At 36.1% G+C, this 21,654-nt stretch overlaps 1 pseudogene; it reads right to left on the reverse strand.

The window, feature by feature from the left end:
* Positions 1-20,225, reverse strand: part of LOC103107055 (pregnancy zone protein-like) — a 42,733-nt pseudogene extending 22,508 nt beyond the window's left edge.
* Between the last annotated feature and the right edge of the window lie 1,429 nt (positions 20,226-21,654).

Genomic DNA, 21,654 nt, shown 5'->3' on the forward strand with positions numbered 1-21,654 from the left:
ATTGTTACTATTATAAGGATTTAACTATGCTATCTCAATAATCTCTGTTTTCCTAGTCACAGATGCCCTTTCCACTTATGTGCAGAGCATAAATTACTCCATTTTGAAACTAGTCTTCCTGAGTATTTAGAAGTAAAATTATGTGTATCAGCTTCCAAAGAAGTTTCCTTGAAAGCCTAAGCTAATTATAATATAACTACTATCTGAATTTACAGCCACCTTCTGGCAGCTTAGGCTTCTTCCCTGTGGGAAAAATTTTAAGTTGACCTTTCTAAACACCACTTTGTCCACTTCCACCCATCCAATGTGGTAGTAACCCAATCTCCAGATATCTGTTCTTGAGACTTACATCAAAAGCCCAGTTGACAAACTATTTCAGCTCAGCTGATAAGCCACTCCAGATAAACTGGCCCTGCTGCTTTTCTATAACCCAAATACTCTGGTCATACCCATTTATGCCCAGGGACACACACATATATTATCATTCTCTCTCTCTCTCTCTCTCTCTCTTCTCTCTCTCTCTCTCTCCACTGTTTCTGTAACTAATTTACTTTAATTTGTGTTCTATGATATGATATTGACATTATAGAAATATACAAATATCAGTATATAATTCATGAGTTTACACTCACAATTATGCCCATGACAACTTACCATCACTGAAAATACAGAACTTGTGAAGTCAGTGGTATCAATGGAAATGTCAGCCAAACCATGTTTATTCGTAGTAAAGTTGTATTGATGTCTTTGTTCTACAGTAACAACTACAGTTTTATTGGGAATTGGTTGATCCTTCTCATCAACTAGAAGAACCTAGCAATGTGAAAGTGGTAAATGTTATGTAACAATCCCATCTTTTATTCTGTTACATTAATTTCTTAATATCTGCCATAGGAGATCTTGGAACCTAAAAATAAGATGTGTTTGTTGAGTTCTAAACTGTAATTTTTCACTTTGACATTTTTATTTGGATATATTATGGGCATTCAGTAGAGAATATACAAAAGTAGACACATGATTTCCCAAGCATTCTTCACCTCTGGTATTCTTTATCTCAGAATATAGTGCTTCTATCTACCCAGTTATTTATGGAGGAATGCAAATGCCTATGTAATCCACCATCTTGCTTCTTTATTTTTGCTCAATTTTACATATAGCCTGAACTTAATGATCATGTTACTATCCTTAAAAACTTCTTCTATATCCAAATCTCAAGATAAAGATCTGTCCTGGCTAACATACATTTACTTAGTGGATCTAGAATTCAGATCAAATTACCTATATCTTGTTTTGTTTTTTTTTTACTCTTGACACATTATACTAGAACTAGATACTCAACTATTTTTCTTAGATTTCTACCAGGGCATACTCCTTCAAATCTCCAGTTTTCTCATGTACTTTTTTGACCTATATTGTCCTTACCCAGTCATAAATTTCTTGTATGATGTAAAATACTATAATGAATAAAGAAAATATATAGTTCATAATATTCCACTAAAATAAGGAAATTACTATATGCTATCAGTTAAAGGTAAAATTAGAATGCACAAAAGATATATCTCATATAACATACTGACATGTTAAACTTATGTTTTCTAAAAATTTCTAATAGTATTTTGAATATTGAAAACTGAACCTGAAAAAATTTAAGACTATGAACAATAAAAAAATCATCTATATCAAAGTATCTTTTATTTTTCCATGTAAACTGGCATTACAAAATTGCTGTTTACAAAGAGAGAATCAAACAGTTAGCAGTAAATAATATAGGGAAATGCTTTATAAAAGTGGGTTAGGGAGTTTTAAAAATGTATGCTTTGTTCTTCTAGATTTGGTAGTGCTATTTGCTTTGTAATTTTATCATTTTCTATAATTCATTTTCTTCTGAAGCTGAAGAGAGGTGATTCACTGCTCAGTGTCACAGAAAGTCGAATTCTCTAACACCTGTTTTCTATGAAGGGAAATCTGCTTTATTGCAATATCTGAAATTAGAGTTTATTACTCAATCAAGCCCTTCCCTCTAAGGAGTGTCATTCCTGTTTTCCAAATAATTTTATTAGGGAAATAATGATTTATAAGACAGTTGTTCTCATATTAGTATAATTTGTTATCTCTCTGTGATAGGTGTCTATACACCACTACCACCACCAAATTAAGTTATCCACCATCATGAATTGGGTCTCCAATCTTTTATATAATCAGAGGTGAGGTATACATGGTTAGAGTAGCCAGGAGCTGGATTAGGGACCATCAGAGACAAAGTTAAAGGCCCCAGATCTCCCATCTCACAACTTTTCCTGTAAGTTCTCTTTGAACAAAAGCGTGGTTCTCAACTTCTCTTCCTTGAGGAACAAAAGGGCAAGAAAATGAGTGCCTGGGAGCTCTGCTTCCCCAGAGCCCTACCCTACTAGGGAAAGAGAGAGACAGGCTGGGAGTATGGATCTACCTATCAATGCCCATGCTCAGTGGGGAATCAATTAAAGAAGCAGGACCTTACATCTTCTGCATCCCACAATGATCTTGGGTCTATACTCCCAGAAGGTTAAAGAATAGGAAAGCTATCCGGGGAGGGGGTGGGATACTGAGGTCTGGTGGTGGGAACTGTGTGAAGTTGTACCCCTCTTTTCCTATCTTTTTGTCAATGTTTCCTTTTTATAAATAAAAAACTTAAAAAAGAAAATGTGTGGGGATGAGTTCCTGAAGTTTTTCTATTTTCAGGAAAATCAGTCTTGATGTATTTGCTGAAGTTAACTTCAACTCAATAACCTCTGATTATCCTGTCCCACCATTGCCTTATCAGACAGTTCAAACCCAGTCCTCTTAGAATCTTGTTGTGGGGGGGGGGTTCCAGCACTGGGATCCCCACTTGCTGGGGAGTCACTTCACAAGAGGTGAAGCAGGTCTGCAGGTGTCTATCTTTCTCTCCCCCTCTCTGTCTTCCCCTCCTCTCTCCATTTCTCTCTGCCCTATCCAACAATGATGACATCAATAACAACAACAATAATAACTACAACAACAATAAAAAACAACAAGGCAACAAAAGGGAAAATAAATAAATATTTATTTATAGATATTTACCTGGCCAAAGAAAGGGATCCCACGTCTATAATATGAATCTGCTTTTGTAAATTTCAGTTTGCTTAAGGTATTTGTTATTTCGGATGATCCGTGCCCAGTTAATTCCAACTCTATAAAAGAAATAAGTGAGCATTTTCTGACCTATAACCCACATACTCAAGATATATCCTGGTTAACCTATAGATATTCAGTTAATCTATAATTTAGGTATGCCTTTTATCTTATCCAGTTATACTAGCTATCTCATATTTTGTTTGTTTTGCTTTTAAAATGTTGCAGTAAGGGAGTCAGGCAGTAGTACAGTGGGTTAAGTGTACGTGGTGCAAAGCACAAGGACCGGTGTAAAGATCCTGGTTCCAGCCTTGGGCTCCCCACCTGCAGGGGAGTCACTTCACAGGTGGTGCAGCAGGTCTGTAGGTGTCTATCTTTCTCTCCCCCTTTCTGTCTACTCCATCTCTCTCCATTTCTCTCTATCCTATCCAACAACTACAACATCATCAATAATAATAACTACAACAATAAAACAATAAGGGTAATAAAAGTGGATAAATAAATATTTTTTTAAAAGTTGCAGTAGAACGAGAGCCTTGGCTATTTTTCTCAAATTTCTACTTAGACTGTTCTAGGTATTCAGCTGCTTAGAGCAGGTATCCAGGAGACAGAAATCAAGGTGACAGAAAAGATATGAAAGATACCAATATGTTGGAAACTCTATGAGAGGAAACCAGAATGACCATGTGCATGACTCAGCAGGGAGACCTACACTGAGTTCATCTACCTATGAGCTGTCCCTCAGCACAGTGATGAGGTTGGAACAAAAGGACACCACCAGACCCAAAGGTGCTTGACTCCAGTGGTTTTTTTTTTTTCTTCTTCTTCTTTGGTTTTTTCCCTCCTTTTCAGAAACACCTCCCCACACTCATACACAAATACTATTTCTTAAATAATCTTACCATTATTCTTTCTCTAAATGAATTTTATCATAACACATTAATGGTTTATGTACACACTGGCCATTCTTGCATTTGGTTAACTCCTTTCTAACAATAATAAGAGCATAGAAGACCCAAAATTAGGGTGTGGATTACCCAGTTAGAAATTTATACACAAGCTCTACCTTCACTTGACGGGATCATAATAAAATATTGTCTATATTATAGTTTCTTACTGTTTCCAGAACTTCTCACATTAGAAAATATAAGCAATTTGATATTAATTTTCTATCAAAGATTCTTGTTGGTAATTATTTCGCAGCTTTTCAAGTATCCTGCCTATTCTGTCTATATTTCTCATTCTGTGACATTTTTGTTTTAGTCTCTCTCTTAACAGCTTTGTTATCTCACTACAATTTACTACATATTCTGTGCGATTCTTCACAGGCTTTAAAACAGTGTTTACATTTTAATTTATAAAATGGAAATATTAACAATACTACAGGATAAGAGGAGTACCTTTTCACACAATGCCCACCTCCAGAGCTCCATATCCAACACCCTTCCTTGAGATATTCCCTATTCTTTATCACTAATTTTTATCACAAACTACTCCTCTAGCTAGACCTTTCTTTTTGCTGACTGACTTATCCATAGTATAAGCACACTAGTCTTTTTCCACTCAGTGAAGTCTGATCTATATGTTTTGTCTTTGTCTCAAACACCATTTTATCAGAATCTGAAAGATCCCTTATTTTTTCCCAATCCAGTTATCTCATCTCAGGTTTCATCAGAATGAGCTATTAGAAGAATTTCTGAACTCTTCCAGTGGCTACTAAAATGTGACTTCTCTTCTCTTTCACCCTTCCCTGTTACTTACAATAATTATTTTGACTTATTTGATACTGCTCCTAAATGCAGTTGCTACTGTGGTTGGGCTTATGTTTGTCTCTATGCTCAGTCTAGTAAAGCCAAGGAAACTATTGCTTTTATTCTTAGAAGGGTATGTACACAACAGAAATAGCTGCAGATTTACATTCCTGGTCCTGGTTTTGCTCTGAATTTTATTGAAAATTACTTGCTGAATAATCAGTTTCTATTTGATTCCAAATTATAATTACCTTTGAAACATTTTCATCACCATAATTCCTTCTCATCTATTCCTTATCTTGGTTGATAGCATTTCACTTTTATATCCCCCAAATTTGGAATCTTTGAAGTCATCTTTGAATAATAATAATCACAATAATGTAATACAAATAGTATCGCATTATAACATTCTTTTCATCTAGTATGTACTTTTTTGTATGCTAGGATTACCTTTAAAAAATATCAATTACCCTTGAGACAACTGCAGTCTTGTAAAATAACATTTCCTCAATAACAATAATAGTAATAATTATTACTATTAAGTAAGGCTAGGTCACCTAGGAGCAAGAAAGGAAAAGAATCTCTGGGTCTGCAGACTTGCTATTCCAAAAGTTAGTTATCAACTAGCTCACTTAGGAGCATGCCTTCTGTGTTGTCAATACCACCCAGGTTCAAACTTTGGCCCCTGGGACATTGGATAAAGCTTTGGAGCTATGGTGTCTCTCTGTCTGAAAATGTTGGCCCAGAATGATGAATCCCCAGTGGCAGCAACAAAAAATAAAATAAATTAAAATATTTAAATTAATTTAACTCATTTTCCAAAAGATATCCAACAGCTCTCATAGTAAAGTTTATCTTCTGATGCATATGCTTTGAATTTCTACACTCTTTAATACCATTCTAAATGTTCAGATTCTTTTGAAATTGAGACTGTGCTTTTCTAGTCCATATATTTCGTTTGAATACCCCTTTACAGAGTTTTCTTAGGTTTATATTTGCATTCTTTTTTCGTAGTCTGTTGGCTCTCAGTTTTTGCATTTCTTGTGGAAACGTTGCTAGAGTTATACACATATGCATGCATAAATATAATATTTGCACATATATGTAAGTTTTTTTAGATTTCAGTGTGAACTTATTTATATTTGATAAATTATTCAATTAATAAATATTTTCAGTAGTGCAAACCTGTTCCTTCCTCCTTGATCTTGGCTTCCACTTCTATTATCATATCATACCCTACTTGATCTATCAGAAACCCTTTAGTCTTGATTAGTTGTGTAAAACAGCCTTCATTGTCAGCCTGAAGAGAAAGGAAAAGAATTTTTGGGTTGGTGGACATGCTTATTCCAAAAGTCAGTTATCAATTTATGAAATTTTTTTGTTTGTTATAAAAAGAAATCTTATAAGCTTTTAATATATTTGCCAAAGTGTCATAAAATTTCTTCATTAATCATTTGATTTCTAGCCTTTGCCATCACCCATCTATTCTGTAGTATATCCTGTTTCTTCACCTTAAATTTGCTTGAGTCTCCAATATGTCATGAGATTTCAGAATTATATTTGAATACAGTGTTCTTCAAATGTTAACATCATCCCTTCTTGTTTTGAACAATACAGTCAGTATCTCTTCTAAATAGAGACATGATATAATCTAACTGATCTCTATACCCACTCCCTAAATAACAACTAAGGATTGTGTTTTCATTACTATGTTTTCTTGACAGAGAGAGAAATACACACACACACACACACACACACACACACACACACACACACACACACACACATTGAGATGGGCAATGGTGCACCCAGCAGAGTGCACTAGTTACCTTATGAAAGGACACAAGTTCAAGTCCCCAAGACCCACCTATAGAGGGGAAGCTTCATAAACTGTGAAGTTGTGCTGCATCTCTCTCTCTCTCTCCCTATTCTCCCCTTCTTTCTCTGTTTCTCTCTGCCTCTATCCAAGAAGAGTAAAAAGAAAACAAAAACTTGTATATTCAATGAAGAATGAATACTTGTAATATAATATTTCTAAACTCAATGTAGTGGTATGTATTTCAACAGATTTCTAATTTTTAAATTTACTTTCTGAAATATTTAATAATAAATATAATCACATTTAATTCACTTATAATAGATATGATGACTTAACTTGAAAATGAAAACAAGTCTTAGTCTCTCTAACCTGTTAAAGATTTTGACTTTAGATTATATATTTATCATATTTATCTTGTTTGCAATTATTCATCTTGACATTCCTCATTATATGCATCACATTAAGCTCTCTTCAATTCAGTAACTTTGTTTGCCAAATCCTTATAGTGCCTATTCACAGAACCACATCCTGGTTATGGAACATTTCCTATGAAATTGACATTTATTTTAATATTTAATTTTGACACATTGTATACTATCTGCTATCTCTATTGTTATTCTTTTTATGCTTTGATGTACTCATGGTCTATTTCTGATTTTATATTCTCTCATCTGTCATATGTAATTTGCTTCACTGACTAGTCAATTTCTTTTTTGTTTGTTTTTTCTAAACATTTTTTAAATATTTATTTCCTTTTTGTTGTCCTTGTTTTTCTTATTGTTATTGTAGTTATTATTGTTGTTGCTGGATAGGACAGAGAGTAATAGAGAGAGGAGGGGAAAACAGAGGGGGGAGAGAAAGATAGACATCTGCAGACCTGCTTCACTGCTTGTGAAAAGACTCCACTGCCAGTGGGGAACTGGGGGCTCAAACCGGGATTCTTATGCTCTTCCTTGCACTTTGCGCCACCTACGCTTAACCTGCTGCATTAACTTTTTGTTTTTTATTGCTACCAGAATTATCACTAGGGACTGGGGTGCTGGCACTACAAATCCACAACTCCTGGCAGCCAATTTTCCCTAACTTTTTTTATTAGATAGGATGGAGAGAAATTGAAGAGGATGAAGAGATAGAGATAGATATCAGCAGTGGTCTGGGAAGTGGTGCAGTGGATGAAGCACTGGACTCTCAGGCATGAGGTCCCGAGTTCAATTCCTAGAAGCACATGTACAAAAGTGATGTCTGGTTCTTTCTCTCCTCCTGACTTTCTCATAAAGAAGCAAATAAAATCTTTTAAAAAAATTTGAGATAGACATCTGCAGACCTGCTTTGTGTGGGGGCTAGAATCCAGGTCTTTGTGCTTAGTGATATTTACACTTAAGTGGGTGTGCCACCACCCAGCCCCAACTATCTGTTTTTTGATTTTTGTTTTTGCTTCCTGGGTTATCACTGGTGCTCTGTGCTGGCACTACCTATCCACTTATCCTGGTAACCATTTCTTCCATTTTATTGGATAGGGCAGAGAGAATTTGAGGGAGGAGGGAGAGATAGAGAGAGAAAGAGAAAGATACCTGCAGACCTGTTTCAGCATTTGTGAAGTGTCCCTCCTCCCTGCAGGTGGAGAGCCAAGGGTTCAAACCTGGGTCCTGGCATGGGTCCTTGTGCTTCATACACTTAACCTGGTGCACCTCTGCCCATCTTCCTGCCAAGTTCTTAATAGTTGCTGCATTCTTCTATTAACTGATAGTAATATTTTTTGGAGACATCAGTACCTTTTATGCCCTAATCTGTGGCTTGTTGATTGTTGTTGAGAAAAATGTGCCCTATTGGATAAATGATTACTCCTATAAATCCATGATCCAAATCACAAGTAGACTCCTAATATTTTTAGGAAATCCTGAAATGTTTTCCTTACTACACAATTTTCCTGGGAAACTATTTAAACAGTAGTGTCTATATTGCATTCACTTCTATAGCCCACAAGGAAATAAAATCTGGTATTACTGATTAGGAGTAGTAGTGAATTCCATATACCTGTTGAATGAATTCTTCACAGATATTTCGTGACTTTTTATTACTGCACATGGGAACCATGGGAAAAGTCATTGCACGTTTTCTGCATGCATTAATTGTCACCAGACCAGGGACAGGCTGCCCATATGTGTATCTACAACAATAAAGAAATCATAGGAAATGATACTTAATATAAATAATTCTGACCTTTTCACATATTTGACCCATTCATATATCCATCTTACTCATCTAAAATAATTGCATTTTCTATTATATTTTAGAAAAGTATTATTAAATAACATCTTAATTATCAAAGTGGTCTGATGCAGTGGTTGAAAAAATAGCCCAACTATTAGAGTATAGAACCAGCATACCTGAGGCTTCTTGTTTAATCCCCTGAATGGTATATGCCAGAGTGATGCTCTAACTTTTCTCTCTCATGATTTAAATACTAATATCAATATGCGTATATTTTTGTCTTCAGGTTTATTGCTGGGGCTCAGTGTCTGCGCTAAGAATCCACTGCTCCTGGAGGCCATTTTTTCTATTGTTTGCTCTTGTTATTGTTGTGATTGCTGTGGTTGTTGCTGGATAGGACAGAGAGAAATGGAGAGAGGAAGGGAAGACAGAGAGGGGAGAGAAAGAGAGACACCTGCGGACCTGCTTCACCACCTGTGAATTGACTCTTCTGCAGGTAGAGAGCTGGAGGCTCGAACCGGAATTCTCACAACGGTCCTTGTCCTTCATGCATGGTCACTTAACCTGCTGTGCTACTGCCTGACCTCCTAAATAATGATATATAAATCTTTTGAGAAAAACATTAACAATGCAAGTTTTTCTCACATCTTTCCTTTGTGTGGAGGTTTCTATATTTTAATTAATCACCTTCACAAATTCTGAAGCACATCTAAGTGTGATACTATTATTGTAGGCCAAACTGTGAAGAAATGGAGATTTTCCCCCTTGTGGCCCTAAGGCTTCCCATTTTATAGTCATTCCTTTTCAAGTCATTCCTTTTCCTTGCTACTATCTCTCTCTCCATACACCCTCATTTCCTTGTTTTCCCTCATATTTCCTTTTTTAATTTTTTTTTATTCATACAAAAGGAAACACTGACAAAACCATAGGATAAGAGGGGTACAAATCCACACAATTCCCACCACCAGAACTCCATATACCATCCCCTCCCCTGATAGCTTTCCAATTCTTTAACCCTCTGGGAATTGTCCCCCAGAATTCTGTAAGTGCTAATAAAATAGTAAACCACTTACTAAGTTCCAGTCATGTTGTTGATATTTAACTTTAAACTTATATCAAAAGGCTCTTTCTCTGATCAAAAAATTTAAACCACCAAAGCTTATACCTTTTATATAGTGGATGAGAGAAAAGGAGAGGGAGAGGGAGAGGGGTAAGGAGAAGGAGAAGAGAGACACCAAGACCCCAGTATGAAGCTTCCTCCAAGGTGGTGGGGGATAATGAACCAAGGTCTATCACATGGCAAAGCAGAACATTATACAAGTGAGTTATTTCACCAATCCTATAATTATTATTATTATTTTTAAATTTTGTTGAAGGGATTAATGGTTTACAGTCATTGATGCATGGGTAGAGTTGCATTATGTAACAGGACCTCAAAGTTACAAAGTGAAAATCTAAGTTTCTTCTGTAAAGTGGAGAGTGCTTTACTTCACTAAAGGGATGTCTGGGAAAGTAATTTCAATTATATACTTTTTTTTTTTTGCCTCCAGAGTTATCACTGCTTCTGGCAGCCATTTTTTCCCATTGTTGTTGCTGTTATTGTTGCTGCTGCTGTTGGACAGCACAAAGAGAAATAGAGATAGAAAGGGAAGACAGAAGGGGAGAGAAAACACCCTCAGACTTACTTCACCACTTACAAAGCAACCCCTCTGTAGGTGGGGAGCCAGGGACTCTAACCGGGTTTCTTGCGCGGGTCCTTATGCTTGGCGCTATATGAGCTTAACCCGGTGTGCTACTTACTGCCTGGCCCCCACGATCATATACTTTTAATACTTTATTTTATATACAGTTGAGAGTCAGAAGATCTTCTTATTTTTACCCAACTTTCCTTTTTTTTTTTTTAAAGTGATTTTTAGACAGAAAGATAATAGGACAGCTTGACTGTGGCACACTCAGTTGAGAACACGTTACAATGAGTGCACAAGGACCTGAGTTCAAGGCACCTGCAGGGGGAAAGCTTCATGAGCAGTGAAACAATGCTGCAGGTTTCTCTTACCTATTTCTCTGTTTCTATCTAGTAAATGAGTAAATTTAAAAAAATGAGCCAGATAGTAGCACAGAAGTTATGAAATCTAGGGTAAGATAATTGGAGTTCAATGTAGTACAATGTCTGAGATAGATAAATACTGATGAAACTAGTTTACTTTTTATTTTTTTCAGAGACCTTATAATAAATACAGTGGTGAAAATTTAAGTTTCTAAAGGGGAAAACAATTGAATTTAAATTTTAGTCTTCCATTTACTATCATCTGGACGTTGAACAGTTTTTATCTACTTTGTATTTTAGTTTTCTTATTTATAATTTGAGGGAAATTATCCCCATTTCACAGGGCTTGTGGAAGAATTAAAATGTTTAATGAAGGATATTGACACATTGGCTGGCTCATTTTAACGGCTTAGTAAATTGCCTGTTCTTAGTAGTAAAATTGCCATGTACTAGACAACTCTTCTCCAGTTGTGGCACGTTAGAGTCATTCCTTCTATAATGAAAAATCTTCAAAGCCCTGTAACAATTTTCTTTGCAATACCAGTATAGTAGGGGTACTGAAGTGGAGTGTAAATACATAACTCACAGGCCACAAGCAGACACATTAAATTCTTCTTCATGAAAGCCAATAGTCTTGGGCATTTTCACTTGCACTTCAAATTTCGGCAAAACTGTTGATAATAGAAGAGAAAAGCAGGTGAGAGTCGGCAGGTGACAAATGTTAATAATGACTATAACAGTGAACTTTATGGTTTCAGCTTCTATGAGACACTGTAGATTAAGAACTGACAAAGAAGATGCTGCCAGTGCCTTGAGAAGTTTGCATGTTGTTAACTTCAGTTAAATTTCTGAGTGGCACTTGATTTCTGGAATGTCCTAATATCTTGAACGTTATGTTTTATCCTTCCCCCCACCAATGCCTTATGAGAACTGGTTAGTATTTTTGTTTTATCCACCAACTCCTTCCTACTTATTCCCTATCTTGTCCAGTCTCTCTGACAGCTTTATGATACGTTCTTTCTATAGTATGTCTCTGTTTTATAATTCTCAAGACAATCAGTGATTTTCAGTGAGTATATATATATATACATACATATATTTGTGATGGAAGTTCTCACCTATGGCATAATACACTTTATTATTATCGTTTTCCCTTTTTGTTACCCTTGTTTTTTATTATTGTTGTAGCTATTGTTGTTGGATAGGACAGAGAGAAATGGAGAGAGGAGGGGAAGACAGAGAGGGGGAGAGAAAGATAGTCACCTGCAGACCTGCTTCACCACTTGTGAAGTGACTCCCTAGCAGGTGGGGAACCAGGGCTCAAACTGGGATCCTTCCTCCAATTGTTGCGCTCTATGCCACCTGTGTTTAACCTACTGCACTACCTCCTGACCCCTGGCATAATATACTTTTTTGCATTAGAAAACCAACCTAGCCCATATAAAATGACTTCAACTTCTAATTATTGTGATTAGAGTATACGTTACAGAGATAGTCCCAGAAAGTGCCTTCATTTTTAAAATAGCTGAACAAATAAGATAGTACATACAGATGACACAATGTATTTATTCACAATCTATGTTTGAATAAGATCAGATAGACTTATTTAATTGACTTTCCTTTTATAATCTCAGTGAATTTGCTGAATAATTAACTTTTTTTTTACTACTGGCTTCCCTATTTGTAAAATGAAGATAAGACATAGTATCTGTCTCAGAAGACCCTTGTGAGGATTAAATGAGATTGTGCATTAAAAAGTGCATAGTTGTGGTGTATGTATACAAGATGCAATATTACTCTACTATTAAAAATGATGAAGTGGTACTGGGTAGTGGCACACCAGGTTGAGTGCACATGTTATAAAGCACACAGACCTATGTTCAAGCCCACTGCAAGGGGAAAGCTTTGTGAGTGGTAAAACAGGACTGCAGGTGTCTTTTTATGTCTCTCGCTCTCTCTCTCACCCCATTCTCTCTCAATTTCTGGATATCTCTATCCAATAAACAAATAAAGATTTAAAAAAGTGGTTTTTTTAAAGATGAAATTATCTTTTTGCCTCACCTTGGATAGAATTTGAAGGACCATATTAAGTGACATTGGCCAAAAAGATAAGGATAAATACTGGATGATCACACCCAGAAGCAGGACATACCAAACAAGGACAGAGGGGGCTTGGCAGTGGAACATTCTGTTAAGTGCACATATTACATTGAGTCCCTGCACCCCAACTGCAGTGGGGTGCTTCATGAGTGGTGAAGCAGGTCTGCAGATGTCTTTCTCTCTCCCTCTCTAGCTCTCCTATACCTCTCAATTTCTCTCTGGCCTGTCAAATAAAAAGAGAAAGAAAAAAAAAAGGTTTCCAGGAGCATTAGGTTCATTGTGCAGGCCCCAGTGATAACCCTGATGGCGAATAATTAAATCCTAAAAGAAAGAAAGAAGAACCGACAAGGAAAAACAAAGTAAAACTTGGAATGGGTCTGTTGTATTACACCAAATCAAAGGACTCTGAGGAAGGGGACTACAACAGCTTTAGGACACTGGTACAAGATGGTGGGAAAGGGACTAAATTGAGAGTGATGATATTTTGCAAGCATTTATTATGGGGAGATATGGAATTGTACCCATGTGTCAAAAATTGTCCTATAAGCCATTAAGCCTCTGTTAAAAATATTTGTAAAATGCTTAGCAAATAACCAACTAAAAAGGTTGCTAATCTTTAACTTTTATGTGCTAGATATTTTTTCTCATAACCTAAGTGTTCATTCTTAAATACTCTAGTACCTTAAATATACATGAAGAATTCTTACCATATTCATCCACTTGAAAGGAGTGCTGGATGGTTTCCCCTGGTCCCCTTTTTATGATAACCTTGTAGGAACCCAGAACTGGCTCCACTGAGAGGGGAAATGATAGCTGGCTGAGTCCACCTAGCAATTTATAGTTTTGCCACTGTACTATTCGGTTCGTCTTGGGATTCTACAGTTAAACAAAATAACATTATGAATTCATAGGATACAAGGCATACATTTGAGCAGAGGGACAGATTTTCAAGGAAGGTTGGATAACATGTGGTTGATAAATTGGCACCAGAGACATTAACAAAGTTTTCTAGGGATCCTAGACCCAGACAAGAGCAGTGCATTTATTCTCTAGAAGATATTATAACCTGCAGTTCTTCTTTTTTAACTTATGGGTATATTTTTAAATTATGTTAATTTTGACCAGGAATATTAGAAGAGTAACTAAATTATATCATCTCAAAGAATTTTGTTACTTCCTTTACATCTTATCTACTCCCCAGTGAACTGCAGATATACATGGAAAACCATGTTTATTTAAATACTTTTGGTGGAGACGTAGAGATGGAAGCAATTTAGCCCACTTGTTGTAAGTTCCTTTTTTTAAAATGTTACTCAAAGGAGGAGGAGGGAAAGGAGAAGACAGAAAGAATGAGAGCATCATTCTGGCACATACAATGCTGGGAATTTAATTGAGGGCCCCGTAACCCACCAACCTCCAGCTGCTGTGTAAGTCCTTATAAATATATAATTTCTAAAACCTACCTCTATGTAAACCTCTGGGAACTGAAAAGAAAAAAAAAAGTTTATAGGGTTTGAGACAGCTTAGAAATTACAATACCCAGTATCAGTACTGATAGTTATCTGAATCACAAGAAATTAGCATTTTTCTGTATGAGCAATAAAATAAGCCCCTGGTTTGGTTCATGGTACTTTCTATCTTTAGTTTGGGCCATATAGCTTTTTAGAAGCCATGGATTTCCTTTTCTGAAGTAGTATACAATTTTGGATGTCTCAGCATAGATAAAAAAAAAAAAAGCTCCAAACAATATTTATTTTTTAGATGATCTCATCTCTGATAAATTATCTGTTTCCTTAAAGAAGACATCACATACTTCATTTTTTATTTCATTGGGTAAAATGTGTTGGATCATCTTAGTCATTAATGTATTTAAATATATGTTGCCGATGAACTGTTTCTTCTCATGTTCCAGTAGAGGAATACTTGTGGGATATTGATGAAGTAGACAGAAACATTTCCTAATGGTCTCAGGTTATTAAAAGAATATGCTTGAAGCATTGTCTGTTTCTCCCAACCCCACTGCCTTTTATGAGACTCACCATTTCATTCATAGGATGAAAGTTGACGTCCACAGAGACAATGCGGAATTTCACTGAAACACAGAGATTTTTTTTTTCCTCATAAAGCCCTCCCATGGGAATCTTGGGTAGTAATCCAAATACTTAAATGCCAGGGTTTCCAAAACTTCATGATTAAGTAGCAGAAGACCTCACCCTCTCTCCCACCTCCCTCCACTGCACACCATGCCCTTGCTTCTTTAGTTCTCTATACCTGTTTGTCCTGGTTTGTAGATGGATTTGTCTGTCTGGACAAAGATCAGACTCTTTGCTTTCATTATAGCTATTGGTTTCCTCTTTACAAACATGTGGGTTAGTCCTGTCACCTGCACAGTTATGAAGGCTGAGGAAAAGGGCATATCTGGAATCTGTAAAATGGAAATGAGCTGAAAAACATCTGTTCAGACAGACACATGTCTCAATGTCTTAGAATTTATGCTTTTTTCATTTCTGGTTAACCCCATTAAAATTAGTAGGGAACAATCTTTTATATAGATTGTTAGATTTTGCATAACATAGTGGTAACAACTCATTGATTGAATATAAAGGAAAACGTTATATAAATAAAATGATCTAATTTTTTAACCAGTATATGTCAGTGAAAGAAACACCATGCTCAGATTTTCACAACAATATGGTGATGTCAATTTATTATTAATTATTAAATATTATTCCTAGTGGTCAACATAAACATTATTTATTAAATAGATAGCAAACCACTATGCCTAACTAAATATTTAATGTCTTGACCAGAAAAAAGTTTCAAGGACATTCATGAATGTCCTTGTGGCTTCTTAGATAAATAATTCAACTTTATAAATCTTATTGTTAATATTTGTATTGGCATAAAGTCTGTTTCTTTCAAAAGTTCTCTCAAGAACAAAGGAAATGCTTTCTGGAACTACTGTGACCTTTCATATATACTGATAGATCAGTTTGTAAATGAGAGTGATATGAATACATTTTCAGCATAACTTTCATTTTTTATATTTATTTATTTCCTTTTTTGCCCTTTTTATTGTTGTTGTAGTTACTATTATTGTTGACATTGTCATTGTTGGATAGGACAGAGAGAAATGAAGAGAGGAGGGGAAGACAGAGAGGGTAGAGAAAGACACCTGCAGACCTGCTTCACCACTTGTGAAGTGACTCCCCTGCAGGTGGGGAGCTAGGGGCTTGAGCCAGGATCCTTATGCAGGTCCTTGTGCTTGGTGCCACCTGCACTTACCCTGCTGTGCTACAACCTGACTCCCTGAACTTTCATTTTTTTGAATCTAATTTGCAATGTACTTTGTCCTCATTTTTTCTTCTTCTTCTTCTTTTATTTATTTATTCATTTTAATAGTTGGGGTCACAATTCAAGGCATCAGCCAATCTGTGCTTTCTCTATCGTTCTCCCTTAATCCCAAAGGGTGATACTGACAATAAAAGGTCTACAGTAGAAGGAGCTCTTCTCTGTCACCACATATGTGAGAAGATTCTTGCTCTGCACTCCATACTCCAGAAATACGTTCAGTGTCACCGTCTCATTCAGGTGACTAAGCATGACACAGGCCTTCTCACGAACCCCACTGTAAAGCTCAGAGGGAACAAGCACCAGGTACTGCCTGTGAACAAAAGCTTAGATCAGCCATGGAAAGAGTAAAATGACATCATTCTTATGACTGTCTTCTTTTAAAAGATAACCTTATCTCTAGTCATAGAGCAGACCGCATTAGAGAAATACAGCTTAAGAAAATACTATCATTTGTGACATTAAAGGACCTTGGGGGCATTATGCTAAGTGAAACAAAAAAAAGAAAATACTGTATGGTTTTACTTATGTATGTAATCTGGAAAAAAAGTTCAGGGGGTTGTATCGTTATATGGAAAACTGCATGTTATGCATGTACAAACTATTGTACTTACTATCTAATGTAAAACATTAATTCTCTAATAAAGAAGTTTAAAAAATATGATAAAAAATTCAACTCATAGAAATAGTTTGATGTACTGCATCAAAGTAAAAGACTCTGGGGTGCAGGGGAGGGTTCGGGTCCTGGAACATGATGGCAGAAGAGGACCTAGAAGGGGTTATATTGTTATATGGAAAACGAGAAATGTTGCCCATGCACAAGCTACTGTATTTTACTGTTGACTGTAAATCATTAATCCCACCTAGAAAGAAAGGAAGGAAGAGAGGGTAGGCAAATGGTTTCAAAGGTCTAGGATTAAAGAAATAGGGAGGATTTGGTAAAAATATTTGTTGGGAACATGTGTGAGCCTGATAGAGCTTAGGGAGAACCACCCCCATCTTTGGATGGAGGTCTGAGAAGATAACCTCTTGGTAAGTCTCTCTCAACCGAGGTGAGCATAAGGGGGGAAACTCAGACTTGGTTCTTTCCTTCTTGACTCTCAGGCCCACAGATACCCCAGTACTTCCCTCCATTAACTGCAGGCCACATGGCCGCAGATTCACTTATTCAAAGTCACCTTCTGATCACAGAAGAACACACCTTATCACACACTTCATCACACACCTCAGAGCCCAGACAAGAGAGATTCCAAACTATATGGCCTTTTGATATCCATCTTCTCTCTGTCTCACCCTACGGGTTTAACCCCTATGCTTCTCTCAAATACCTTTGGATAATTAAGTTGCTTGTGTTATGGAAAATAACTGTCTTGTATCTCATCAATTCCTGTCATACCAACCCCCTACCTTAGGGGCATGCTGACTGTTAAGAAACCTGTAATTTCTGTCATATTGCAACAATAATTACCTCCATTGCTTTTCTATTTAACTCATGTCCACTTTGCTAATAAACGGACTCTAGGATTCTGGGACTCTAAGGACTCAGTTTCTAGATTCACGCTAAGAGTCCCCTGGTGTCTTTTACTTCGTGTCACCCCTGTCGTAAGCGAGAAAGAACCAGCCTGTTACCTTTCCCCTGGAGGACACCATGCCAGAGAAGGAGAGAGACACCCCGAAAATATTCACATATATTCATTTTAAGATTAATAGATTTGGTGGCATACCTGGTTAGTGTACATATTACAATGTGCAAGGACCCAGGTTCAAGCCCCCAGTCCCCACTTGCAGGGGGGAAGCTTCATGAGTGATGGATTAGTGCTGCAGGTGTTTCTCTGCCTCCCCCTCTTCCTCATTTCTAGCTATCTCTGTCCAATAAATAAATAAAGATAAAAAATATGAATAGGTTTGTTAATTAATTCAGAGAATTATTTCACAATATATTGATATATTAAAACATAATATTTTACACTTTAAATATAATTTCATTTGTCAAATGTATTTCAGTAAATTGAAAAACAAAACCTTATTTTAAAATAATGAAATGCAACTAGTCAACTAACCATTTAACCCATTAAGAAGTTAGGGAGCTGGGTGGTGGGACACCCAGTTAAGAGCATGTATTACCATGCTCATTGACCCAAGTTGGACCTCTTGCTCCCAACCTGTAGTGGGGATGCTTCAGGAACAGAGAAGCAGGTATGCAGGTGTTTATTTTTCTCTCTCCCTATCTATTTTCCCCTCCTCTCTCAGTTTTCCTCTATCCAATATAATAAAATTGAAAGGAAAAAAAAAAATGGCCATGGGAGCAGTGGTTTTCTCGTGCTGGCATGTAGTCCCAGCAATAAACTTAGTGGCAATAGAAAATAAATATATATAAAAAATAAAAATAACATTAAGAAGCTGTCTTCATATGGCTGGTTTTCCCACAGATGCCGACACCACTTTTATGGTTCCAATAAACACTAAACAGATCACTTCTAGTATATAGGGAGAAGCTGACTTGCTTTTTACTGCTGTTTCAGAGGCAATTTTTTCCCCTTCTTTCTTCCCTTTCTTTCTCTACCTCTACTTTCTCTCTCTGACAATAGAGGCAAAGTTAAGTCAAGTTAGACTAACAGCAGTAGACAATACCAATCTTATGGTGCCCTTTGCTCATTACTCAGAATCACTGAAATGAGCTGTGTTTTGTGAAGCTTTGCTTGCCTGTGCCTCCTCTCTTTCTGAAATGTCCATGAATATCTGAAAAACTACAAAGAATTATCTCCAAAGTATATGGCTTTCTGCAGACATAGACAATGACCTTCTTTTCCTTATATCAATCAGGTCCCATTGGGAAGTTGGGTTTTCTTTTTTATTTATTTCTTTTTCTTTTTGGGAAGCTGGGTTTTCTTTGTATTCTCACAGATTTCTGTAGTATCTACTTCTGTTTGTGCCCTATATTTTATTCTCTGTACAATAGCTCTTTATTATGCTGGAAGATATTGAAGACAGGCTCTATACTTCACTAGTCCCTATATTCCCAAGACCTAATGTTAGTTTTGAAAATTTTGCTGAAAATTTGAGGGAATTGATGTATACATCCTGACTTGTCTGTAAGTCATGCATCTACCTATGTAGCCTAGGATTTTTGGAAAATATAGAAGCTGAGTCATTTCACAATGTTGTCAACTATAGTCTTATAATAATGAGAATAATGAATTCAACCTTTAGGGAAGTGTGCTAATTTCAGTTTTTTTTAAATCTGGTGAATGTTGTAGAATTTTGTATGCTTAGGTGGAGTATCTTTTGTAAATATTACTGCCCTCTCTTAGTTAGCCTTCTAGAATTGGACTATGCCTCTTTCTACATAAGCAATAACAACTTACTTACCAAGCTTTCCAGCCACTTTCAAAAACAGGTTATATCACAGGGACTTGGAAAATAAATAAAATGACAAAAAGTAGATAGCAGTATGGGGAGAACTTAGATTTTGTTTTCAACTACTATAATTTTATTTGTCTGTAAAGAAAACGACCACTTATTTAAATATAACCTATGGAATATAAGTAAATGATTTACACATAGCTTCTTAGTTCATTTAGCATCTGGAATAAAAAGGTGTTTAATTATTTTATTTTATGCTATTCTCCAAAGGGGAGAATTACGAAATTTCTGGAAATGTTACTTACGGTTTGGGGACAGATGAAGCATCTCTGGGAAGGAGAAGGAAAAGTAGAATTAAGACTGGATTGGGCAGTTGACTTTTCCTCATGATGTGCAGAGAACTGATCCCTTAATTGCTTGGACTCTGTTCTTGTTCCAGAATGACTGGCTTTTATTTGATCTGACGGATAGTTTAAGTAACCTTAGGCCATTTATTTCGTAACATGTTATCAATTTCCAGTATAAAATGATCAATTCCAGATGTTTTCTGTAATCATCAGTATTCTTCTATCCATTCTATCCAATTTTCTAAGACTTTAAAAAATAGCACATTAAGGCTATAGGGCTCTGGTTATTAATAATGTATTTTTAATTAATTACATGATTTGATTTTAAAAATTTCTATTTTGTTTTCTTTTTCTTTACATAAGAACTATTGTGATGAAATCTCTTTTGCCACATCTTGGATGAAATTTGAAGGAAGCATGTTAACTGAGATAAGGCAGGAGGAGGAAATACCAGATGACTTGACAAATAGGTGTAACTTAAGAAACAAAGAAAGGGAAAGCTCAGGGTGAAACTTAGACTGGTTACAATAGAGTCAAACAAACAGGGAGACAGGCGGTGTCAGATAACATTGGGAACCAAGTACTCAAGGGTAACAGAAGACTTCAGTTGGTAAGAGCAGTGCACAGAAACCTAACAAGAGGTAATAAGGAACTATACTCATGGTACTATCTTCTAACCCATGATTTCCCCCCAATAAAATGATTTCCTTTTCTTTCCTTTTATTCTCTTTCCCTCTTCTTTCTCTTCCTCTTCTTTTTTTTTTTCCACCAATGTTTTCACTAGTGCTTGGTTCCACCTGTCCCAGTAGTCATTTTTCTTATTTTTTTTGTTTTATTTTAATGAATTCTTATTTATTTTGTTTTATTTTAATGAGAAAGAGAGAGAGAGAGAGAAGAAAGGAAGACCAGAGCACTGTTCAGCTCTGTTTTATGCTGGTGCTGGGGATGAAGGATGAATCTGGGACTTCAGACCCTCAGGCATGAAATTCTTCTGCTTAATCATTATGCTATCTCCCTATCCCATTTTCCTTGTTTTGATACTATCTAAATTGTATGTGGAATTTATCTTTACTTTCTTCCTTGACTCTAATTCGTGTGTCAGATACCATGCTAAATAAGATTCAGATTTACTATGAAGATATTTTGCTAATGAATACTTGGTTTGTCTCATTAAGATTTTGTCTGTTTCTGCCCTACCAACCTATTCATTGCTGTGTAGTTTAAAACTAAAAATATTCCACTATAAAAAGGAACAGATTTAAACTATAAATTGTGATATGTAGAGAAATAGTCACTTCTGTGAAAGAAGAATATTCTTAACATTTATGTGCATGATATGAATGAACTGTGAAGCTACATGTGTAAAATAATAAAATCCCAATGGTAATGATTTTATGTAATAAAATGCCATGTCAAACTGAATAAACTATTGTTGCTAGCCACTAGCAATTACTTGTTGAATGAATATCTGAAAGAGAAGAGAGAGAGAGAGACTTAGAAAATAAAGGGGCCCAGTGGTGGCACATCCGGTAGACA

Source organism: Erinaceus europaeus, chromosome 7 (assembly GCF_950295315.1).
Source record: "Erinaceus europaeus chromosome 7, mEriEur2.1, whole genome shotgun sequence".
NCBI classification, from domain to species: domain Eukaryota; kingdom Metazoa; phylum Chordata; class Mammalia; order Eulipotyphla; family Erinaceidae; genus Erinaceus; species Erinaceus europaeus.